The following is a 27,185-nucleotide window of genomic DNA, read 5'->3' as shown; positions in this document are numbered from 1 at the left end:
GGTCATCCATGAAGACTCCTAGATTTCTGACCCTGGGAGATAGAGGGGGTGAAGCCTGAAGTTGAGTGTTGGAGAGTTGGTAGTTGCCATCTTGGGTGATTAGGAGGAATTCTGTTTTGTTGGCATTTAGAATTAGGCAGAGATCAGCAAGGAGATTGGAAATGGAGAGGAAGCATGAATTCCAAAAATGGAGGGTTTCTTGGAGAGATTTGGTAATTGGAATAAGGATTTGGACATCGTCCGCATATAGGTAGTGGGTTAGATTTAGCTTATAAAGTAGATTACAGAGAGGGAGCAAGTAAATATTGAATAAGGTCGGCGATAAGAAGGATCCTTGAGGGACGCCTAGACTTGTACTAATCGGTTGGGATTCTTTGTTGTTGATCTTAACTTTATAGAACCTGTCTTGAAGGAAGGATTTAAACCAGTTGAAGGCGGTGTTTTTGATTCCAATCTCTGCTAGTCGGTCAACAAAGTTCCTCATGAGAGGCTTCTAGGAAAAGTAAAAAGTCATGGGATAGGTGGTGATGTCCTTTCGTGGATTACAAACTGGCTAAAAGACAGTAAACAGAGAGTAGGATTAAATGGACAATTTTCTCAGTGGAAGGGAGTGGGCAGTGGAGTGCCTCAGGGATCTATATTGGGACCCTTACTTTTCAATTTCTTTCCAATGATCTGGAAAGAAATATGATGAGTGAGGTAATCAAATTTGCAGATGATACAAAATTGTTCAGAGTAGTTAAATTACAAGCAGATTGTGATAAATTGCAGGAAGACCTTGTGAGACTGGAAAATTGGGCATCAAAATGGCAGATGAAATTTAATGTGGATAAGTGCATATAGGGAAAAATAACCCATGCTATAGTTACACAATGTTAGGTTCCATATTAGGTGCTACCACTCAAGAAAGAGATCTAGGCATCATAGTGGATAACACATTGAAATTGTCAGTTCAGTGTGCTGTGGTAGTCAAAAAAGCAAACAGAATGTTGGGAATTACTAGAAAGGGAATGGTGAATAAAATGGAAAATGTCATAATGCCTCTGTATCGCTCCATGGTGAGACCCCACCTTGAATACTGTGTACAATTCTGGTCGCCGCATCTCAAAAAAGATATCATTGTGATGGAGAAGGTACAGAGAAGGGTGACCAAAATGATAAGGGGAATGGAACAGCTCCCCTATGAGGAAAGGCTAAAGAGGTTAGGACTCTTCAGCTTGGAGAAGAGACGGCTGAGGGGGGGATATGATAGAGATGTTTAAAATCATGAGAGGTCTAGAATGGGTAGATGTGAATTGGTTATTTAGTCTTTCAGATAATAGAAAGACGAGGGGGCACTCCATGAAGTTAGCATGTGGCACATTTAAAACTAATCAGAGAAAGTTCTTCACTCAACGCACAATTAAACTCTGGAATTTGTTGTCAGAGGATGTGGTTAGTGCAGTTAGTATAGCTGTGTTTGAAAAAGGATTGGATAAGTTCTTAGAGGAGAAGTCCATTACCTGCTATTAATTAAGTTGACTTAGAAAATGGCCACTGCTATTACTAGCAATGGTAACATGGAATAGACTTAGTGTTTGGGTACTTGCCAGGTTCTTATGGCCTGGATTGACCACTGTTGGAAACAGGATGCTGGGCTTGATGAACTCTTGGTCTAACCCAGTATGGCATGTTCTTATCTTCTTATGTTCAGTGGCCTCAGCTTAGCTGTATAAGGGACTTATATGGCTAAAATGTACGCACAAAAAAAAGTGGGCATGCATTGGACGGATTGGGGCCAGAGCGAGTTAGATGTATAACTTATATGTCTAACTACCAATATTCGGAGATAGCCGTAGAAGTGTATCTCTAAGTTTAGATGCCCCATAAGCATAAAGACATAAATCTGAGGGATGGAAGGCATTGGGTGGTGAGGGGAGATGTATTGGTTTAGGTAGGTATAGGATTTTGCATACTTGTCTTTCCAGGTTAGTAAAGAACCAAAAAAGATCTTAATTGGGCAGACCAGATATAATGTTTCTATGAATTTCTGCTGCACTTATATTGGATTTGGATTTGATTTTCGATTTAATTACCTTTCCAAATCTGAGCTCAAGGTGAGTTATATTTGGGTACTATCAGGACCAGTACTTCCATTAGGCAAACTAGGCAATCGCCTAGAGCATCATGATTTTGGGGGGCGGCAAATCCTGCCAGCCTGAGGTCCAGCAGGATGCCGCAGTGGAGCCAATATTGCCAACGAAGGGAACAATGTGCTGGATCTACTGCAACCACCAATAGTTAAGCATGGGGGAGAGGTGATTAACCGACAGTTCGCCTGGGACTCCAAATATGCTTGCAGCGGCCCTAGGTACAATAGGTATTTCCCTTCCCCAGGGGATTTACAATCTATAGGGTATATTTATTAAACTGCATTAGTTGTTTACTGTACAGAAACACCTTAACACAGGAATAACACACAGAGCCCGATATTCAAAGTGCGTTCAGTGCTTAATAGCCGGATAAGTAGGACTTATAAGCCCAAAATGTAAAATGCCCAGCGCGTGTGAAAACCGGGTTATAGGCGCATGATCGGGCTGTGAGCGTACCAAATGCATTTTAAAAACAGCCCGGCCATGCGCGTATCCCCCAGTACATGTGGAAGTGCCAGGATGCTTGAAAGAGGAGGACCGGGAGTGGGGCCTTGGTGGGGTGGGGGCCGACCGGGACAGCAGCCATTAGACCCTGTCCTGGGGAAGCGTGCGCCGGCGGCCGGCTGTCGCGCAGAACTTACTTCATCTATTCAAATGAAGTAAGTTCCAAAATAAAAAAAAAGATAGGAAAAGAAGTTTAGGGGTCGGGGAAGAGAAGGGAAAAGGGAGGCAGAGTAGGATGGGGGATAGGAAAGTTCCCTCCCAGTCCGCTCTAATTACGGAGCGGACTGGGAGGGAACTTGCGTCTATGCACGTATTTTTTTTAAAAGCCCTCCCCCCCTTGCGCACGTGAGACGCCACCCGCTCGCACATGCGTGTGCCGATATAAAAATCAGGCACACACGTGCGCATGGAAATCGTATTTTATAAAGTGCTTGCGCCGATGTGCACGTTCTAAAATCGCCGCATCCATGTGCGTGTGCCGAGAACCACGTGCACATAGATGCGAGTACACGGCTTTTAAAACTTACCCCATTAGTTGGACTTATTCAGCTATCTAGCAGGCCACTAAATATCCAATTATATTCAGTGGCTGCTAGATAGCCAGATAAGTCATTTATCCAGCTATCTCCCTCCCCCCCCCCTCCCCCCTGTGCCACCGTAAGAAAAAATGAGTGGAGTGGGCAGGTTTTCCGGCTAAGAACAAACTATTGCATGTGATAGGAAGAGGGGCATGTTTTATGGTGATAGCTTATTTATTGCAAAGTAAACTATCTTTGCACTTCACGTAGGTATTACCGCAGAGTGCAATTACTTTTTGGTAAGTGCCACAATTGTTGTAATTCCTACCTACTACCACAGCGGAGAGAGAGAGAGAGAGAGAGAGTGAGAGAGAGAGAGTACACCTCTCTGTGCAACTGAATGTCCCATCTAAATTAGCTGAATATGTCTATCTGGCTAACTTAGATACCCATCTTAACATTTCAGTATCTACCCCACGGTCTTTTTTATACTAAACGTTATTCTTCCAAGTAGCACAAGTATAATAATGAGCTGCTTTGCCCCCCTCAGAGCTTTGGCACAATTAAGCAGGATACCTCAGGCCGCTTGGGCCGAGGGCCATGATTGTGTGTATTTTTAAGGAGCCGCCTACTAACCTGCAGTATTTTTCCCGGAAGTATTTTACAGTTGGAGAAAACACAGGCCAATTTATTAGGCTGCATTACTTGTCACCACTGCTTAGTTCATTCCACAATATTTTCTTCTGCCACTGCAAAAATGCCCAAGTTTGTATCTGAGGCAATGGAGGAAGAAGTGACTTCTCCAGCATCCCAAAGAGTGTCAGAAATGGAATTTGAACCTTAGCTTCCCTGATTCTCAGACCACTGCTCTAGCCTCTAGATTGTTCACGCCACTCCTCTGCTTTAGTGATTTGGCACATAACAGTGCTATATTCTGTGCATCACGTTCGTTCAGTCCCATTTTCTTCAACAGAATGACACACTGTATGGCATTGTTCGAGTGAATTCTGTTTGCATGCTCAGAACAAAATTACATCTGAAGGAAAACAAATATCTCTTTGGTGTCTATCCATGTGCAGTTTTGGTTATGGGATTAAGCTCTTTCGGAGCAGTATGAAGAATAATGCTAATAGGTGTAATTTTCTGCATTTCATATTCTCTCCGGGTAACTGCTTCAGGAAGACAGCCATCAATTATGAGTTACTAGGCAAGAAACATTTCCTGTCTATTGGAGATGAGTCAAAAAAAAATCTTTTTTTTTTTTTTTTAGCTGGAAGTCATTTTCGACTGTGATTTCAGTGATTTTTTTTTCTGAAAGAAGGCAAAAGTGAACATGCAATTATTCATGAGTAAAGACAAGGAAGGAAATCTGCAATTCGTATTCTGATGATGGCATTGAGTAAATTTATGATGTTGTTCTGTGCCAGGGATTATCCGGGGGTGGGGGGAGGGTGTATTCCAAATCTTCTGAGAGCTCTTAGTTACCGGGATGGAAATGTATTTGGAACTAAAGAAAAAGAAATTATCAAAACTTTTGCCAGGTTCAATTATTTTTAAAAAAGCTGGCTTAAATCTTAAGCACACTAAGTGCCGAGACGTCAATGCATTCAAACAAAATTTTGTTTAGAGCTGTTACTTTATCAAATGGCATGACACAAGGGAAAAAAAGTCTTATTGTGGCCCATTTACTTGCATAACTAAATTCCAACTGCAGTGGAGGGATTTGCAGGATACCTAACTTGGCTATGATGACTTCATAACAACATGCTTCTCTGTACCTTTCAAACTGTGCTGTGGTGAGTGTAGAAGTTCACCTATTGCACATAGCTGGGATAATGTATAACTGTTATGGAAAATCTCATTTTATTGTATTCCGGCGGAATGTCAAAACTTTTTAAAATTAAAGCTACAGATGTTTCAGATTACTTAGTTCAGAAATACCTTAACAAATGTGCAACATGCTCATTGGTGACTTGAGTAGGTCTTCTAATAACCACAGATCCATAGAACAGCTAGTGAAATTGTTGTAAATGAAAGATGCCAGCCAGAAAATTAGGTTAACCTAGGAATATACAACATATTAAATAACATCATTCAGATACCTGCCAAACATTTCTCTCATGCATAATTTTTTTCACAGGGGTGAGAATAAGTAAAAATGTTGTTTCATTTCTTGTTTTGTTTTTTTTTGGAGAAGGGGTCCCCAAAAATTTTGTTTTAATATTTATTTTGTTTTTTTAGCTTAAAAAAAAACGAAATTAAAAAATGGATCAAAAAGAAATGGGGCTTCTCGATACCTCCCATGCCCACCACCACTACCCATCCCTGCTACTTGGAAAAATGCCACCCCAGCCACTCTTACCTAATCTGGGGAGATCCACAGATGAGGCCTAGGACCAGGCCAAAGACCTTGCATAGACCTAGGAGACACTAAGTCACCTTGAAATTGGCCTAGCTCCTAAGCAATGCCCAGGCTTGGCAGCTTGGGCCCAACTCCTGGGCCTTGGTCTAGGTCAGGGCACAGGTGGAAGCCCCTGCATTGGTCCACAACCTATGCCTAGGTGCCAGTATCATGCTCGAGGGTAGGTGTCAGTACCATGCTCGAGGGTAGGTGTCAGTACCATGCTCGAGGGTAGGCCTAGGCCAAGGTACTGGTGTCATGCTCTGAAATAGGCCATGGCCTCTGCTTTGGGTCTTGGCCTATATCCTAGGTGAGGACCTGGTCTTGGGCCTAGACTTAGGCCCGATGTATGACTTTTTTTTTAGATTTTCAAAACAAAATGAGATTCCGATGAAATAGGAAATTTCATCTTATTTCCTATTTTGTTTCTCCCAAATGCTCATCCCTAATAGGATCAATCTGACTATTTTTTAACCTATTTAAATAGTTTATATCTATCTTTCTGTCTTCTACCTTCAGGACTTTTTCATTAAAAAATATGTACATATAGTTAGAAAAAATAAGTCCCCTTTTTATTATAACTGTCTGAAGTATCAACAATCACTGTGTTACTACATAATAACACAAGATATTTTTCATTAGGAGGCCTTAGGATGTGAACCTTTAATGCGAATGGCTCCACAATGAGAAGCAAAGAGTTCACAAAGTCTGCTTTACATGTAAAAATGGCAACTAGTGTGTGTAGATTACAGTTAAACACACAAGTTCTCCTGTTTACATGTGAAGCATACTTTGCAAATTTTTAGGATACACAAATAGAAAAGGTGTGCGAGTAGTCCCCTATACATGAAACTTTATTTAAATTCATCATCAATGAGCTGCTGAGATACAAAATCTTACAACGCATTAAAGTATTCTTTGAAAACCTGCACACGAAAATAGCTTCACAGGCCGGTTTTCGCAGAAAAGATACCTCAGTGAGGTGTAGTTTATTTATTTTCATATTTATAAACCACTCCTTTTGGGATGGCTGCAGAGGAATGTGAAAAACAAAAACAATATAACCACAGATAATAAAAGGAATGCTATCCAACAAAATAATACAAAAAGAGATCAATATTTAAAAGCCATTTAGACGGATAACTGAAACGTTATCTGTCTAAATGGCTATATTTAATAGTTGTATCTGTCGGGGGCATTGTCCTAAAGTTAGCCAGATAGATATACTTATCTGGCTAACTTTAAGACTTCATTAAGATTCTTGTTAATTAGCTAACTAAGAGGGTCATTTTCAAAAGGGATCACACGTGATACCTAGAATGGGGCGGGTTCTGGGCGGCACTGGGGCGGACGCTGCGAACACGTTGCTGATGGCGAAAAGGTAAGGGCCCTTTTCACCGCCAATTTCGCACCCAGTAGCACCACCTTTTACGATGGCGCTATTGGGTGCGAAAACCAGCAGCGATCGCACCACGGAGGTGCGATCGCTGCCGGCTTTCGCAGACCTGCCCCCCGCTTTGCCACCCCCCCCCCCCCCCCCCCGTTACTGCTGGATTTTCTAAGATCTGTGACCTTAGAAAATCCAGGCCTAACAGGGTCATTCATCAAAGTGTATTATGGCATTAATGTGGCAATCATTATTGCAGCATGAATGCTAATTTATTCAAAGGGTGGGCTTAATGAAAATTTATCACACTTTTAATGCTGGAAATAACTACATAATTTTGCAGAGAGAGAGAGAGAACCTCTAGGGTGGCATGCATAGTAGTCAACTCTTTATATCACTGTAGGAGGTTGAGCTAGTAACCCGAGTGTTTTGGTGGTGGTGTAAGGTTTTGGGGACAATTTTACATGCAGAGTGAAATGTACGATCAGCACAGTACACCTCAGTGAAGATTTGATGTCATTTGGAGTGAGGAAAGTCACACAAAGATGAGATTTCTACAATATTCTCTCACCCTAGCTTGATGGACTCAGGGTACCAGCATGCCTGGTAAGGAAAACCGACACCAGGTCTATTGGCATTGGTTTTCATGACAGCCATCCGCCAGTCAGGAAAAACAATGCTGATAAACTCAGCGTAGGTTTTCATGACTTGGCTGTCTGCTGGTAAGGAAAACCAACGCCAATAAACTCAGCATCAGTTTTCCTTGCTGGCGGATGGCCGAGTCACGAAAACCGATCGGGTTCTCGTTAGCAAGGAAGTGCTAGAGTCGCACAAGCGACCTTAGTGCCTCCTTGCTAACGTGACCCCCCTAATTTAAATATTGCATGGTGCCCCCCTTGGGGACGCCTGGGGCATGTTAAGAAAGCTGGCTCTTTCTATGCAAATTTATTGCATCAGCCCCAGAGAGAGAAGGAACATTATGCACCAATTCAGGAAGTCTATTCCAAGCACATGGCACAGCCAGGTAGATAGCATGAAGTTGGGAATTGATTGTAGAGGAGAAGAGCACAAATAGGAAAGACTTGTCTGATGAGCAGAGTACACGAGGAGGGGTGTAGAGAGAGATAAGAGAAGAGAGGCAGTGAGGTGTTGCAGAGAGAAGGCATTTGTAGGTGAGAAAGATGAGCTTGAACTTTATACGGGAGCAGATAGGGAGCTAATGCAGTGACTTCAGAAGAGGGGTTATATGAGCATAGTAATTTTGGCGAAAGATAAGTCACAAAGCTGAATTTAGGATAGGTTGTAGTGGAGAAAGATGGCTTGCCAGGAGACTTGTCTGGAGCAGGTTGCAGCAGTCTAAGGGAATAGATGAGAGAGTGGATAAGAGCTCTGGTAGTGTTCAGAAAAGAAAGGATGGATTTTGGTGATGTTATAGAGAAAGAAATGGTATGTTTTAGCAGAGTTTTGGATATGCATAGAGAAGGAGAGAGGATTTGAAGATGATTCCTAGGTTACAGGCCGAGGGGACTGAGAAGATGACTGTGTTATCCACAAAAATAGAGAAAAGAGGAGGAGGGGAGGTGGGCTTGGGGGGTAAAGATAAGGAGCTCTGTCTTGGCCATGTTGAGTTTAAGGTGGTGGAGGGACATCCAGGCAGCAATGTCAGACAAACAGGCTGAGATCCAGGATTGTATTTCTGGTGAAATTTATGGTGCAGAAAGGCAAATCTGGGAGTTATCAGCATAAAAATGGTATTGAAAGCCATGAGTGGAAATCAGAGTACCAAAGGAATTAAAATATAGTAAGAAGAGATGAGGGTCCAGGACGGAACCCTGAGGCACACCAATTGATAGTGGAATGGCAGTAGAGGAATTCTAATTAGCCTGGTTGTTTACCACTCTCCTCTTGCATCCTCTGTGATTCTACCCCATGACTCATTCAGATTTTCTGGAAGTTTCCAAAAAGTATATGTTATATTTTGTTAATGAAAAAAATCATTACATGTTACAGGATAAGGTTGTTTATTCATTGGAAGTGGGGGCTGGGGAGTAAAATATTAGCAGCCAATTTTAACATGGCAGTGTTGTTGGTGCTTTCCCCTTCCCCTCAATCTTCATCTGACCCCTGTCCTCCACAACTCAACTCTTGGCCTTTCCTCATGCTGCATTGCTTAAAATTAGATATAAACTTATTTATAATAAACCACGTTTATTTAAGATGCCACTTTTATTTAAGATGGTTTATTATAAATAAGTTTGTTACACTATTACCATCATTTACATCCAGCTGTTAAGTATTCAGAGTTAAAATTAGATATAGGCAATTGACAATTGATTGCAATGCAGGAGTGGACAGGTAGTGGAGTGCAGCCAAGTGTAGTTAAATATCGCAGCCAGACCACCTCCTCATCTGTTATGGTTGTGGACCCTTGGGCCGGTTGGGACAGTGAATGGTGCGCTGTGGAGGACCACAGCAAGCGTCCCAACCAGGAGGCGGCTCGGAGGACTCAGGGAAGGCTTCGGCACAGGGACAAGGTGGAGTCCTATGCGACCAAGGACTCGGCAGCGGCAGAGAGGACGGACGACGTTGGGCCCTGGTGACTGAAGAGTCTTCACCCTGGAAGCCGGTACTCCCCCAGGAGGAGCCCGTAGGAGTCCAGCCGCTGGGACTTTTGGAGATTCACCCTGGAAGCTGGAGCCCCCCCAGGAGGAGCCCGTAGGGGCCCGGCCGCTCGGACTTAGGCGAATCTTCTGGGCCAGCGAGGACCAGGTACCAGAGGAGCAACGAAGCCAAGGATGGAGTCCAGGAAGGTAGCCGAGTCGGAGGTGAAACCAAGCCAGGGATGAGACAGAAGATGAAGTCGTGGACGGAGCCAGGTCGGAACCAGAGGTCAGAAGCAGATACCAGAGCCAAGGGACAAAGACGGAGAACGAGTCAGGAGTCAAGCTGGGTCAAGAACAGAGAGCAATCCAAGAGAACGCAGCAACTAGTGATCAGGAAACCTGAGGAACCTCGTTGCAAGGCACTGGAGTAATCTAGGTGCAGGGTACTTATACCCTGAGGGCATCTGATGTCATCCTCCGGCAGTCCTGAGGTTCCCGCGCTGGCCCCTTTAAGAGGCAAGCCCCTGTGCGCGCTCGCCTGGGGGGCGGGGCTAGCGACAGGAGTCGGCGGCATCTCTCTCGCTGCGGAGAGGCTGCGGCAAGCCGCAAACTAGGTCCCGGGGACTGAAGAAACTGTCACTTGGGTTGGGGCCGGCCCCGAGGTGGGTGGAGGGACCAGGGCACGGCCCGGTCACGTAACATCATCATTACTTACTTCGATGATTGGCTTTTTTTTTAATGCAGGTAGCATTTTTTCAGTGGCGGTGAAAGTGGTAAAAATGGTACGAATGGCGTGGCACTGCATCGGCGGCCAGAGGTTCAGCTGAAGCTACAAGACTGTCAGTGCATGAGCGTCTGCCATCGGCTGTGGAAGGAAGGAAGGAAGCAGGAGGTAAAGTGAGCAAAAGGCAGCACGTTGGGCCAGGTGAGGAGCTGAGGCCTTTTGAAGCAGTCACATTGAGTGCTGAGGGAGTACAGTGGTCGTGTGTGACTTTAGCTGAGGAGTCCGCATCAGTTCACTCGCTCAGTACACCGTGCCTCCAGACCTCCTCCTGCATTTGTCTCTGGTGAAGTGGACATGGTCCTACCCTCCTTGGTGCCTGCACTCCCAAACTTCAGCAGTGGTGCGGGCTTTATCGTGGTTAGCACAGGGCCTGGGGAGTCCTATACGGCAAGTGGGGCCCAGTTGCTTCAATGGCTGCATCCTGTGCATGTGGAAAGAGGCCTAGGAATGGGGTGCATGGAAAAGTCAAGGGCCTCATGGTACAGAGTGTATCAGGGGGAGAATCAAGAGACACAGGTGACTGTGTGATGTCACATACAGCCCTGTCAGCAATACTGCAACCCAACAGGGAGAGAGGGGTGGGTTTGTCCCATTGGTGAGTTGACTTGGGAATGATTTGTGGAAGAGTAGAGATATGCTGGATGGCCCTTGGGGCAAGGCTTGGAGCCTGGCAGGATGTGGCTTTAGGAATGTTATGTGTGGCAGTTTTGGTGGAGCAGCTTGGTCAGTCACAGGGTGGGTTGGAAGAGGTGATTATGGATAGGGGGGTTGGTTGCTGGCTGGATCCTTCAGTTATGGGTCCATGGGGTGGAATGGGTGGCATGCTGCTTTGGGGAAGACAAGGAGAGAACAGTAGGGAGGATGCCGTGGGTAGTGACAGGGCTGGATCAAGTGGTGCCAGTGGTTCCTTTCCTGAAAGGGATGGCCTAAAGGGGTTTGGATGATGGTTCCATATGTATCTCTTGGCCCCACCGTGGAATGCCCCAGACCTCCTTTTTTATTACGCAGGTAAAGGTGGGGGCAGGCAAACGTTCGCACATACTTTTGATGTTTATAAAATAGCATACCAAAATCCAACACACTAGAATATTATGTTTTACAGAGGGATCCAAAATATGATATCAGAATTTCACCAACAAATCTTCTGCTTAGTCTTTCAAACATTAAATTAAATATCTCGATTGAGTAAATCTGTAAAAAATTGCATATTACACGAAAAATATTCACATAATATTTGGCTGGTGGAGGTTTGTTCATGATTACAAAAAATATATCACCCGATTGTGGGGGTAAAAAGAACAAAGTATGAAACTTTCCTCTCCAGCTACAAAAAATGTTTTTGAGAAAAAGTTGTGTTGATGATTTTTTACAGATTTACTCAATCGAGATATTTAATTGAATGTTTGAAAGACTAAGCAGAAGAAAATATAGTTCTGTGAAGTGGCCTCTCCCCCCCTACATCTCCTTCTCGCATTGTCCCCCCCCCCCCTCCATCCATCCTCTTTTTAGGCTTCCCCGACCCCTCCTTTCCCATTAGTCTTATACCTAGACATTACTGCCCCCTCAGCCCCCTACCCCCCTTCCCATCCCCAGACCTTCCTTTAAACTTTCTGTTTTTACCCTTCTATAAAACCCTGTCCCCCTGCTTCCAAATTTTTTTTCAATTTCCCCTGTTTTTTCTATTCTGTAATTCCCTACACTCCATGCTATCAAATTTTTCAGATAATTACCCCTGTAACGTAGTATCCAGTTACTCAAATAACTCTGTAACGTAGTATTCAGTTACTCAAATAACTATTTGCTGTACTTAAAACACATAAACTCTGTCATCCTTGCTCTTAGTTACCTAACGCCCCCCTTATAATTATTCACACTTCAAAAAGTTCTATATAAAGAGCTTTAAGCTAAGTCAAGGTTATGTTCCTTCACATTTATAAATAGTTCATGTTACTCGCTTTAAACTAAGCTAAGTTCATGTTTTGTTCGCATTTATAAATAGTTCATATTACTCGCATATATCAAGAGTTCTCTGTAAAGCATTTATAAGCTAAGTTCATGTTTAATGTAAACCAATGTGATACTCACAGTGAATGTCGGTATATAAAAAAGTACAATTAAATAAATAAAAAAATAGCATATACAGGCAACTTACGTGTGTGTGTGCTAATTTTCTGCACGTAACCCCTTTGAAAATGTACTCGCTATTGTTTTAAATGGGATTTCAGCCAAGTGCCCATACCAACAGATGCCCACGTCTGAATGTACTGGTGAATGCCACCGCAAATGGCACCTTATATGAGCTAACTTACATGGCATGATGCAAGTTTTCGTTGATCGTTGATTACTTTAAATCAAGGAGGACACCTCTCAAGGATTTGTTCACATTACATGAAAAATGTTATTTGGATAAACCCATGCAGGTGAAAACTGACCTCCCCTCAGTGGGTAAATGTACTTGTAACCATGGATGAAGTGAGGAAAGGGAAGGAGATGATGTTATTCTTAAGTACTCTCAACTCAGCTGAAAATCGATTCCTATTGAGATTTATTCAGTGCAGTTTGCCAGATTCTTTACCTGGTGCTCTAAAAGGTTTAGATGCTGTAAAAAAAAAAAAAAAAAAAAGGGAATGGTTAACATAAGAACTGAGTGAAAGGAGATTATCCTTCTTAGAGTTTATTATGCATAGGTAGCAAGTGTGATATTCAGTGCAAGAGACTTTACAGAAATATTATTGTACACCACGGGTACCAAAAGAAACTTCCTGAAAAATCTTAGCCATTTGAGTGTTGGGGGTTTTTTTTAATGTATTTTTCTGAAAAAGCAATTTTACTGCATTTTTAAATGCAGCATGCATGCATACTCTTCTATAATAATTTGCATACATGGCAGATGAAGTTGTAAGAAGCAATCTTTTCCAGCTGTTTCTCATTTCTCTGCTCATGACTTGTCAAATATTATAACCTTGTGTTTTAAAAAAATTATCAATAAAATCATCTGTTTTAGGAACCTGAGAAAAAAAGCCATAAAAAGGATCCAGGATGTTCTTCTGTTACTGACTGAGCTCTGAGTTATTAACCTACTCCTCCTCAATATCAACATTTTAATTTATCACCCACCTTACCATTATTTACACCCAAAGCAGTTTTCAACAATAAAAACACATGGGAATGTACAAACACAGTTATCATTTATTTATTTATTTAAAAGTTTTTATATACCGCACAATGGATAAATATATATCCGTCTAGGCGGTTTACACGTGGTCAGAAACATACATAATTTAAAAAGAAACAAGCAGATGTTAAAAAGTTATCATGACTATCCACAGGGCTGGTGCTGCCATTAGGCAAACTAGGCAGTCGCCTAGCGTGTCAAGATTTTAGGGGTGGTAAAATCCTGCCAGCAAACGGGTGATGTACTAGAGCCAATACCACCAATGTAGGGAGTACTGGGCTGAAGCCACCGCCACAGTAGCTAAATTGGGGAACAAGAGGGAGCGAATGACCGAAGGTTTGCCTAGGGTGCCAAACATGTTTGCATCGGCCCTGACTACCCCGTTATTCCTCTTAATATTTCAATTTCATATTATCAGCTTCTGCTTGGCCAGTCCAATCAGTCATCAGGGTTTTCATTTAAACCTGCACTTCATCAAACTAGCTGCCTAATAAATCCACTTCAGCAATCTATCTGTCAGCATAACCTATTTGGAAATAATATAGTTTCAGCATCGCCTGCTGATAGGACTACATTAAATGGCCGCATTCCCAAGTTAGTGTGAACCTGAGAGTTTTCGTCTGGGTTTATGTAGTCAGAAGTGGCAGAGAGCCTTTTTTTTGTGCATGAATTAACTCAATCTGTTACTCTTCCTTTTGAAAAATAATCAAAACCTAGTTATTCAGCTGAGCCTTCTCCTGACCGTTTCATTTCTAGCCATCTTACTGCTAGGTATCCTCGCTTAACTATGAAATTAGTATTTTACTTTTATATGCTGTGTTTGTTTATCTTATTGTTAGGTATTCTCCCTATAGTATGAAATCAGTGCATCCCATGCGTTGTTACCTACTAAGGATGTGCAAGGGAAAAAATACTTTCATTTTTTTAACTTTTAAGGCCCCCCCCCCCCCCCCCATAGATATCATGTCATTTAAATGTTTATTTCACTTCTGTAGTTTGCAGAAATAAAATAAACATTAAATAAACTCCCAAGAACATAAAAAAATGAAACAGGGGCCCTCTTGAGCCCCATACCAACCACCCAAGCACCAAGGCCAGAAACCTCTCCAACCCCTACTTACCTGATCCACAAGGGTCCACCAAGGCCTGGTCCCATCATTGAGGCCTGACCTAATGCTAGGGCCTGGCTCAAGACCTGGTCTCAGTGATGAGGCATAAGCGAATGACTGCTGTGGGGGCCCATCCCTGGTGCCAAGGCCTAAGCTCAGCCCAAGGTCTGGTCCTATTGCTGAGATCTAATCCTAAGCTCAACTCTGGGGCTCAGCCTGAGGATTCAAGCACTGAGGCCTAGATCCAATATTGGTACCTGACCTGAGGCCTAGGCCCAGCATCAAGGCCTAGGCCAGGAGCCCAGTCCTGGGGACCAGTCCAAGGCCCAGTCCTGCCACCAAGGCCTAGGCCCAATACTGTGGCCCATTGCCAAGAATTAGATCGGGCCTTCAATGTCTTTTCTCTTCTTTGAATCTTTAAAAAATGATACATTTGCTTTAAGGACATGCTGTAGTGATGTTACTTCAGCATGTTCTTAAAGTAGACATTTCATCTTTTGAAGAACTGACGAACAGAGAAAATGTTGGATGCCTAGGCCTAGGTCTCAGTGGTGGGTCCTGAACTTGGATTTTTTTTTCAACGTAAAGTAAACAAAATATTTTTTTTTCTTTCATTCGGTTTTGAAAACGACATGAAACAAAATAGGAAATGTCATAGACATTTCCTTTTTCATTTTAAATGAAAAAGGAAATGTCTATGACATTTCCTTTTTCATTTTAAATGAAAGCATACCCCTATTATCTATAAAGTTTTACATTATTCAATTCCTAATTTTATGTTTATTTAGATTATGCTTTTTTAGCAGAGGATTTCAAAGTGCATTACAACAGAATTGGGGTTTACAATTAGATCGGGCACATCAGTGACTGAATATAAATATTATAGATACTAGTAAAATTTAACATAATTTAAACAGAAATATAATAGAATAGGGATATGCTTTCGTATGAAACAAAATGTAAAATGGAACAAATAAGCCTGTTTTTGTTTTGAACCAAGTGAAACAAATTTGGCCACAGAAAAATTAAAATTTTAAATTGTATTCAAAATAGCATGCACTATTTGCAATACTTTGCCAAAATGAATATAAATGAATAATAAATAAATAAAATCTCCACTCAAAAAAATAAAAAATGAACTGCAAAATGGTCCAACAGCAAAATGGCACCAACTGCACCTGAAGAATTCACCAAGGTGACATCACTTCAGAGCTGACCTACAAGCTAAAGTTGCCATTTTTAAACTGTCGTGGTCTGGATGGGAGCTACTGGCATCACATCAGCCTGTTTTGGAGGATCCAGGGAGTGGGTAAATGGGAACTGAGTGACATCAGCAAGTTTAAAGGAGATAGAGAGAGAACAACCCTAGACTGGCTCTTGGTAGGCCCTGGCGCGGGCTAGGTCTCAGCATTGAGCTAGCTTTGGGCAGTTCTCAGTACCTAGTAGGCCTCAGCACTGGGCTTGTACCAGGTAAGCTTCAGAGCTAGGCCAGCTCCATATAGGCCTCATTACCAGATAGACCTCAGTCTCCTGCAGCTTCATACAGACCCTGCATTGGGTAGACCTCAGAACCAGGCTGGTTCAGGGCAGGACCTGGTGCTGGGTAGGCCTCAGTGCTAAACTGACTCAGAGCAGGCTTCAGCTCCAATTAGCCTTAATATCAGGCTGGCTTGGGGCAGAATCCAGCACCAGGCGATATATTTTTGGCCTTGGGATACCCTGCCATGGCTTCTGGAGGTCCATTTTTTTCCAATAATGCCATGAGTTTGAAAATATCTTAAAATCTTTGGCTATTTTTATAGAAGGCTATTGTCAGTTCGTTCTATTTAAAACAAATTAAAAATGGCCTCATTGTTTGCATTTTTGGTATTCATTCAAAATAAATTCACATCCCTAATATTTTGAATGCTGCACGGTAATATGCTGGAAGCCAGTGTAGGGTTCTCAAGAGTAGGGTGATTTTTTTTCAAACTTACTGGCGTTTAACATTGCTCATGCTGATGAGTTTTGTATAAGCTGCAGACAACCCAATGTATAGGGAGTTCCAGTAGTCTAATCAAAACTGGACCATCAAAGAAGGAACAGAGGAGGCATAATAGGCACAGTTGGATGAAATCAGATTTTGTTATAGATAGTATTTGGGCTTCAGTGGTGAGTTGGGAGTCTAGGATGAATCCAAGACTAGGCTGTACAGCAGTGTCGTTATTAGGCTGCTCATCCCTGACTGCAACCTATTGACAGATTGAGAAATGCAGTGAAAGCAAAAGCCTTTTTGACATGAATTTTCATTTGTACACAGGCTTTAGAGAAAAGAGGCATTGTACTTGTGAGATAAGAGGTCAAATGGGTTTTCGTCGCTGTTCCATTTTCTAAAGATTCATTTTTCTTATAATTTTTATTTTCTAAACTAGAGTAAATGATGGACAAAAAAAAGGCATGTACAGTACGTACACTATCTGCGTTCCCCCCTGCCACCAGTCTGTCAGCAGCAGATCAAATCTGCATGTCATTTTTGCAGGGGGTAGCTGTACATGTGCTGTTATACTGTGTGCATACTTTTACCAAAGCAGAGCGTGTCCTCACTCACAGGAAACATGCAGCAAAGTGTGTCCCTTGCGTTCCATATAAGAAAATCATGTTTATTCACGTTCTTTTTTAATCAAAGTATTTGAGGCACAATTTTGGATGGGGTATTGAGAGGACGCCTTATGGAAACAAATTCAGTCCTGAAATGTCTTCAAAACACAGTACAAATGTGTTCTTCGGATCATGACACGCTCAGACGGTAACTTTTAAACATGCGTGCCGGGTGCACATGGGTGCGCATTCATCCGTTCGTGCCCAGGGATGCGGACATTTTATAACATACATGTGTACATGCGCGCATGTTATAAAATAGGCTGTCCGCATGCACATGTATGCACAATTTTAAGTGGGCACGCGCGCAAATGCCGCTTCCACTGCATAAGTGGGGAGATTTTAGTAGATGTGCACCGACGCCATTTCCAGTTTTCCCAGCTCGCCCAGGTAAGAGATTAGATTTCCAACACCCCCCCCCCCCCAGTTTAATAGCCCCCCTGTTTCTTCTGCTAACCCCTACCTTTGAAATTCCGCTGATCTAGCTATTTTTCTTAATTTTATTACTTATTGTCGCCCATGGCAGAAGTAAACTTATGCGGCAGGGACCCCAGAGCAGGTATTTATTTACATGCAGATTTGAAGCTGAAATCCAGGAAATCCCATGCCCTGCCCCTTTTTAGGACATTTTCATTTTTGTACGTAGCAAGAGATGCGCGTGTACACGGGCACCTTTTAAAATCCGCCCAGCGCGTGCCGACCCACTATCTCACTGTTTTAGCGAGCGCCGGGCTTTTAAAATTCACGTTTCAGTGCACGACACACAAACGTGGCCCATTCTATATAAAGAGATGCTTTAAAATGTATTTGATGTTGTTGTGGAGTTTTGGAGGTTTTTTGGTTTTTTTTTTCATCTTGACAGCAGCAGAGCTGCTAGCAGAAAAAGTTCCTGTCAACCAAAAGCCAAAATATACATGCTTTGCAGCAGGGGTAGGCAATGCCAGTCCTCCAAGGGCCACAAACAGGTCTTGTTTGTTCAGGATATCCACCATGAATATGCATGAGGTCTATTTGCATATGGCGGGGGCATCTTCTGCATATTCATGGTGGATATCCTGAAAAACACAAGACCTGTTGGCGGCACTCGAGGATCAGAATTGCCTACCCCACTTTACAGTGTAAAATAAATGTATAGTTCTAAAATGCAGATTAAAAGTAACAGTTTGCAAATGCGCCCTGTAAGAATAAGAAACATTCTGTTGCAAGATTACAAAAAATAGACATGTCATTAGCATCTATTTTTGTGAATTAATCATTATCTACAGGCAAACAGAAACAGAGTTCAACTAATAAACCACCATGTTTTAATTAGTTCTGTTACTTTCATGTGTTCTCAATTTTCCCCATCATAGTCAAAGACTGCTGCAGGATCCTGGTTTTGTCCGTTACACTGCTGAGAGACATTCGGTACTTTAGAAACAATCTACAGCAGAAGGAACAAACAACAACGCCCCCCGAAATGCCATTTGTAATGCTGCTCTTTGGTCAGACATCGGGGAAACAGCAGGGCGGCCGTCTGACTCGGCTTTCCCCACACCACACGCCATCTGCTGCTGTGAATGCGGATGCAGCCTGAGCTGCACTCCAAGCTCCCAGCAGAAAAGATGAGCAGAAACCTGCGGCGGGAACCAGACATCATCTCTCACTCGTCTGTGATTACCACAAACTGCTTCTTCTTTCGTATGACATGAAAAGCCTTACACTCGGATGTCCAGTCTGTCAATCCATTCGATGGCCTGCTGACATGTCAAGGATAGATCTTGGTGGGTGGATGCAATGTGCTCCATGGCCTGAGATTCATGGCTGCATTCAGACTTTGCATCATCTTGAATCGTGCATTCCCTGTGCTACCTTTAAGTTTATGAAAAATAAACAATCTGTATGAATAGGTTCTAATAAATTAAAGTATCTTTATCAGTCAGATTTTGCCTACGATAAAGGGACATTCCACTGCTTTTCTCAGAATCATTGAATGAACTGTAAGCAGCAATAAAATGAGCTATTTTTATAGAATAGTTTCTTAAGTTATTTGCTCTACAATGATTGAATTTGATTAGAGCGGAATTCTACACGTGTTGATAGCTGTCTATTGTAAACATGTGTGAGGAATCTGCACCGGCCTTATTAGCGTCATTTCTTCAATGAAGGACATAAATCAAGAACTTATTCTCTAAATATCAGGTTTCAGGATAATGAATCCACTGACTGTGGAGGCCTTATCCATTAAACAGTGAGAGACTGGGGGGGGGTGGGAGATTATACAGATTACATCTGCTTCTCAAATCTTAAGAAATCTGTGAAGTCAAGAAGGACACAACACTAAAACAAAGTGCTGAAAGACGCGACCATTTTCCTTTATTCAATCATTTCATTTGCTAATGTAAGATATGGCTTTTAAAAACTCACAATAGGCATGAGAGGGAAAACAGGCTTCCAATGATGTAAATCACTGCTAAAGAAATAACACATTAAGCAAATTCCTGTTCATTCAGTCACGACCTAATACAATCGGCAAGGTAGGCTGCAATCTCAAATGATCCACTGATAAAGGAAAAGGCATAAAATGATGCCCCTAACAAAAAGCCATTCTACTGGCAGAAATCATCCAGAAAGAATAATTTTGCTCATATTATAATCAAGTGACATGCTATATGGAAAACATCATTACTAAAAATTGTTGCGTAGGTAAATTGAATTCAAGGGTATTCATCCTTCAGTAAAATTAATCTTGTCCAGCCTCATGTAGCCCATGCATTTTCTTTTTTTAATATTGGAGAGAATTAACAGAGAAACAAAGAGAAGAGGGTGATCTCTGTGTGTGTATATGCAATTCCAGTACAAGCTGGATTTTGCATGAGTAAATTATGCAAAAGCCAATTGTTTAATCTTATGCAATACATCAAGGATGGTTTCCAGAAAAGTTAAATTACAGAAGCTCTTTTCAGCCTATGATACTGTCAGTCATTGATAGTTATATATCAAATTGCTGGAAATGACTACAGCCCTATATAATACCAAATTCTGTCAGACTCTACTTGAAAACCAATAACTCCTTAAAAATCAAGATGGAAAGCAAAGTTGCTGGGAACAGAAGAGCAATCATCTTCCACAAGGCAGAGTGCTCACATCAATACTGTATACTGTATACCATTTATATCAAGATATGTCAAAACAGGGAACAAAGCAGGAATCCAACATCAGATGGAAAGACTTAACACTGGCTCACTGATTGAATTTGGCTTACCTCATTGAATTCTCAACTAATCATTGGCATACAAGGCACACAATGAGAAAACAAGGTGAGTTCATGATGTAACATCATCTGGAACTGACCAACATTAAATGGAGAATGAATATTTCCATACTTAGGTCAATTGCATTGGATCTCTGTTACTGAATAGCAACATATGCTTGCTTTATATTGGAGTGGTTCATAGTTGCAAACACAATTGGCCTGGTATTAAATGAATACTGTAAAAATATTATTATCTGGTTTAAGATAGCTTTTCATTCTTGGTCTGCACTGCATCCCTGGGCATCAGAAGAATTGTGGGCCAGATGTGCAGAATGGTCCCACTAGACCAGAACATTCCAGTTACCAGTTAACTCAAATCACGGAAGAAATTCATTACCACCATGGAATCTCTCAGCTCATCTCTGGAGAATATGAAGTTCCAGTTATGAAAGGAAGAATTGCAAGTAATATCATCAACTGAGAAGATGAAACTACAAGTAGCATAGACTTTGACCAGGATCAGAAGAATCACAGGCGATTTGGCAATGTTTTAACTGCTGGCATGCGGGTGTCAGCAGTTGAAGAGTGAATGGCTATCTTGGCCAGGCCAAAATCATGAATTCCATTTGTAGTGAAAAGCAGATGATGCCTAACTTGTTCAAGGATTGTTGTTAGATTAGCCATGCACCGTTAACAATTAAAGCACTGTTACAGACTAGCTAAAGGTATGTGCCCGAAATGATCACTGATCTTAGTATGATGGCCATAAAATGCTCATGATAACGAAGTATGTGTGAATGTAAAGGAACATAAAATCCTAATTTCCTTGTACTGTGGGGATAATATGTTAACAATGTGCCTTGCTTTTGGGTCCATGGATATTTGTATCCATGGGCCTGCAAACAAGATTTTGAAGGAAAACTTTTAGCAGATGCAAAGTACTATACATACTTTGCCATACCCACCCAAACTCACTGGCAGACAGAAAATGCTTACGGCAACTACAACGTTCCATATGTAACATAGGTCAGGCCAAGCAGAAGTTGGGTTAGTCAGTTTTTAATCTTGCTGTATAAACACATAAGAACATAAGAAATTGTCATACTGGGTCAGACCACGGGTCCATCAAGCCAGCATCCTGTTTCCAACAGTGGCCAATCTAGGCTACAAGTACCTGGCAAGTACCCAAATACTAAGAAGATCCCATGCTACTTGTTATTAGGAATGTGCAATCGTTTTTGCCGAATTGGAAAATTTCAAAGAAATAGTCCAATTCAGCATGGGTCGGAGGACCCGAATCCCAAGACGGATTTTCCCCAAACTTCGGGGAAAATTTGTTGTTTGGGTTAGCATGGGGGGAGGGGCATATTTATTTAAAAAAAACCCCACCCTAACCCTTCAAATTTAGTTAATTACAACTCTCCCACCCTCCCAACCTCCTCAAAACTTGCCTAAAGTCTCTGGTGGTCCGGGTGGGGGTCCTGGGAGTGACCTCCCGCTCTCGGGCCATCGGCTGCCAGTAATCAAAATGGCGCCATGGCCCTTTGCCCTTACCATGTGACAGGGGCTACCAGAGCCATTGGTCGGCCCCTGTCACATGATAGGAGCAATGGACGGCTGGCGCCATCTTAGAAAATGGCGCGGGCCGTCTGGCTCAGAAAATCCTAGTTAACAACACACATAGAAGAAATGTATACTTCACAGTATCATTATTATATTTATTCGAAACAAGATATCACACCATCTATCTAAACAATTAAAATCTATCTATCTCATACATCCCCATACATCCAACATCCATACCATATAAAACACATTACCAAAAAACCACATTTGTAAATGTTCCTAATTACAAAATTTCCATAGTTACAAAAATTTTTTTATCCTCTTTATTCTAATTTCCAATGTAAATTTTTTCATAAAATAATCTTCTTTTATGAACCAAGTCCCTTCTTTATGCTGATTTCCAATATAACTTTTTTTCTTTAAGATAATCTTCTTATATGAACCAAGTCCAACAAAGATATCTTTGTTTCACCCTCTTTCATGAGGGCTTCCTCAGGGACTAACCTGGAAATATCTATTAATTTCTTCCAACACCCTCTTTCCTGAGGGCTTCCTCAGGGATTAACCCGTAAATATCTGTTAATTTCGTCCAATCTTGTCCTATAATCAAGAGCATATTAAATTATTCCTAAATTACAACCGTTACTTCTAATCGCCACAAAAAACTACCTAAATAAACCAAAATTCACCATCTTACATGAAATATATGATCTCACCGAATATAATCCGTCATTCAAAAACTTTATGTCGAGTGGTTATTACCCGCGGCACTCTGCAACATCCATAGCCTTCATAAAATTCACCTCTTCAAAACTTTGATTCAATATCTATGGACACATAAATATACTTAATTAAACTCAAATATAACCCTCTGTGTTGTGATTCAGAAAATCCTAGAGCAACAAAGGGTTTTGGAGATGCTGGCGTCCTCCATGGAACACCTCAATGCCCGTTTGGCATCAGTGGCCACAGCAGGAGTGGTCTCTCCACCGGTACCGACTCTTCCCACGGTTCCATCTTCCACTCGCCAGGTCATCTCTCTGCCCGCTCCACCGTGTTATGCGGGTGACTCCCACCAGTGCCAGGGCTTTCTTAATCAGTACAGCATGCACTTCTGTCTCCAATCTTCACTGTTTCCAGACAATGCTACTAAGACCACGTTTATCTTGTCCTTACTAGAGGGCAAGACCCTGGCCTGGGCATCTCCCTTATGGGAGCACAGTGATCCTGCACTGCAAGACCTTCCTCAATTCCTGGAATTGTTCTGTACGGTGTTCGAGAACCCAGGGCAGCGGGCACCGAACTCCTACACATCCGCCAAGGAGGGCGCTCGCTCTCAGACTACACTATCGAATTTAGGACACTGGCATCAGAACTCCATTGGGAGGAGACCTGCCTCCGGTCTATATTACTGGATGGGCTGTCGCCGAAAATCAAGGATGAATTGGTGGCTCAGGAACTTCCTCTCTCTCTGGACTCTCTCATCGAGATGGTGAATATAATCGATCATCACCTACAAGAAAGGGCTCACGAGTCGCAGGACCAAAGGAGACGCACGACAGCCGCCAGCCGACCTCGACCTTCCTCTCCCACCTCTCGGCCCATTCCATCAGCTGAGGGTACCACGGAGGAACCCATGCAGCTAGTATGAGGGCCCTTGCCCCCTGAAGAACAGCAGAGGTGCCGCAGAGCCAGCCTCTGTCTTTATTGTGGAGGTTCCAGCCATCTCATCGCCCATTGCCCCATCTGTCTGGTAAAACTCCTAGACCTAGGTTTCACTGGGGGAGTGACCCCAGACCTGACTTCACCTGTTTCCCTGCTCACACTGCCAGTAACCCTTTCCTTGGATGGACACGATTTCTCCATGCTAGCCTTAATTGACTCTGGAGCCAGAGGAAACTTTATTATAGAGGACATCGTGGAGCAGTTGCTCATCCCTACTCGACCATGTCCCCAGCCTCTGTTTCTCTCCTACATTCATGGGGATCCCCTCCTGGGCAGGATTACGTGCCTCACATAAGAACATAAGAACATAAGAAATTGCCATGCTGTGTCAGACCAAGGGTCCATCAAACCCAGCATCCTGTTTCCAACAGAGGCCAAACCAGGCCACAAGAACCTGGTAATTACCCAAACACTAAGAAGATCCCATGCTACTGATGCAATTAATAGCAGTGACTATTCCCTAAGTAAACTTGATTAATATCCGTTAATGGACTTCTCCTCCATGAACTTATCCAAACCTTTTTTGAACCCAGCTACACTAACTGCACTAACCACATCCTCTGGCAACAAATTCCAGAGCTTTATTGTGCGTTGAGTGAAAAAACATTTTCTCCGATTAGTCTTAAATGTGCTAAATGCTAACTTCATGGAATGCCCCCTAGTCCTTCTATTGTTTAAAAGTGTAAATAACTGATTCACATCTACTCGTTCAAGACCTCTCATGATCTTAAAGACCTCTATCATATCCCCCTCAGCCGTCTCTTCTCCAAGCTGAACAGCCCTAACCTCTTCAGCCTTTCCTCATAGGGGAGCTATTCCATCCCCTTGAGTGCCACATTTATCCAGGCCACTCTGAACACCTCTCCTTCTACGTAATCCTGAAAGCCATCCATCCTGTAGTACTCGGCATACCTTGGCTTCAACAGCATAACCCTCAGTTCAACTGGGCCTCTCTGCAATTGACCCATTGGGGTCCCACCTGCCAAAGAACCTGTCTGAAGGGGACCTCACACAACCCCTGTTGTTTCAACACTCTGAACTTAGGACTGCCTCCCCAGTATGGCCAATTCACCGACATATTTTTCAAAAAGACCGCTGACATTCTGCCTCGACATCGAAACTTCGACTGCACCATCAGTTTAATCCCCAGCACCACACCTCCTCGTGGAAGGCTCCTGAGACCCATGCCATGTTGGACTATATTCTGGAGAACCTCCAGAAAGGGTTTATCTGATGTTCAATTCCCCAGCCGGGGCCGGTTTCTTCTTTGTCGGTAAAAAGAGTGGGACTCTACGACCATGCATCGATTTTCGCAGTAGGAATGCCATTACCATCAAGGACCGATACCCACTTCCTCTGATATCTGAACTCTTTGACAGCTTACAGGGAGCCTGCATGTCCTCAAAGCTAGATATCCATGGGGCCTACAACTTTATCTGGATACGTAAGGGCGACGAATGGAAGAAGGCCTTTAACACCAGGACGGCCACTATGAATATCTGGTCATGCCATTCGGACTTACTAACACCCCTGCTGTCTTCCAAACCTTATGAATGAGGTATTCCAAGATCTCCTCTATGAGTGCGTCGTGGTCTACCTGGATGATATCCTGGTATACTCCAGGAATCTACATGCCCATCGGCAACACGTCGCTCAAGTACTTCAATGTCTCAGGGATAACCATCTTTATGCTAAGTTGGAGAAATGCATCTTTGAAAAGGAGTCCCTGCCCTTCCTAGGGTATATTATCTCCAACCGTGGCTTCCAGATGGACCACGCTAAACTGAAGTGTATACAGGAATACAACCCAGCGGGCTATGAGCCCCTCAATGCTTCCTCGGCTTTGCAAATTATTATCCCAGTTTCATTCAAAACTTCTCCAAGCTGGCTGTACCTCTCACAGCCCTCACCCGCAAGGGGGCAAACGTCAAGACTTGGCCCATTGAAGCAGAAGAAGCTTTCTGGTCTCTCAAGAGATCTTTCTTGCAGAAACCCTGTCTCCAGCACCCGGACCGCAGACTTCCATTCACGGTGAGGTTGATGCCTCCTCTGAAGATGTAGGAGCAGTCCTTAGCCAGCACGACTTGATCGGAACTCTACACCCTTGCTCCTTCTTTTCTAAGAAGTTCTCCCTGGTGGAACAAAACTACTTCATTGGTGACAAGGAGCTTTTAGCTATCAAGCTTGCATTCGAGGAGTGATGCCAGTGGCTGGAGGGGGCACAACACTGTATCTTGGTTTACACGGACCATAAATATTCGCTACATCTACAACAAGCCCAGCGCCTTAACCCCCATCAAGCTCGTTGGGCTTTCTTTTTTACTCGATTCCAGTTTTAGCTCCGCTACTAACCGGCCAGCAAGAATCTTAGGGCAGATGCCCTCTCCTGTTCCTTCTCTGCTGAAGATCATGAGGAACTGATCTAACACATCCTAGACCCGGCTTGCATCATCCTCTCCACCACCCAGACCATTCCTCTGGGAAAGACTGTGTTCCCAAAGAGACTCCGTAACAAGGTCCTAGCCTGGACCCATGACTCCCATGTTGCCAGTCATCCTGGATGGGCTCAGACTCAAACCCTTCTCCAACGGTTTTACTGGTGGCCCGAGACATGTAAGGACATCCAAGCATATGTTGATTCTTGCTCTACCTGTGCACAACATAAGACCCCGGTGGGGAAGCCCTGGGGCTTACTATAGTCGCTACCGGCCCCTAAGGAGCCATGGACACACAACTCCATGGACCTCATTATGGATCTCCCCGCCTCTGAGGGAAACAGAGCAATCTGGGTAATGATCAACCGCTTTTCTAAAATGGCGCACTTCACTCCTTTACCTGGCCTTCCCTCGGCCCCCCAAATAGACTAGTTGTTCATACAACATGTCTTCCATCTCCATTTTTTGCCACATCACATCACTTCCAACCGAGGCCCCCAGTTCACTGCTAGGTACTGGCAAAACATTTGCAAGAAATTTTGTATCTCCCTGGACTTCACTACCGCGTACCACCCGCAAGCCAATGCTCAGGCAGAGTGAACCAATCGTACCCTGAAGCAATTCCTAAGATCCTATGTCAACAGCCACCAAGCTGACTGGGTCTGCCTCCTTCCCTGGGCTGAGTTTTCCCACAATTCGCACCCCTGTACTGCCACCAGGGCATCACCTTCGCAAATCGTTTATGGGAAACAACCCATTCCTTCTCTACCTCTCCCCTTGTCAGTCCCCTCTCCAGCAGCTCAGATGATGGCAGTAAAACTAAAAGGATTTTGGACCCATACACAGCAGATGCTTCAAGAAGCAGCCTGGTCGGCCAAGAAATTTGCTGACCGGCACCGGAGACCGGCACCCCAATTCCGACAGGGAAAGAAGGTGTGGCTCAGCACCCAGCATGTTCGCCTGAGGGTTCCATC

Source organism: Rhinatrema bivittatum, chromosome 4 (assembly GCF_901001135.1).
Source record: "Rhinatrema bivittatum chromosome 4, aRhiBiv1.1, whole genome shotgun sequence".
NCBI classification, from domain to species: Eukaryota; Metazoa; Chordata; class Amphibia; order Gymnophiona; family Rhinatrematidae; genus Rhinatrema; species Rhinatrema bivittatum.
This window is presented reverse-complemented; position numbering follows the sequence as displayed.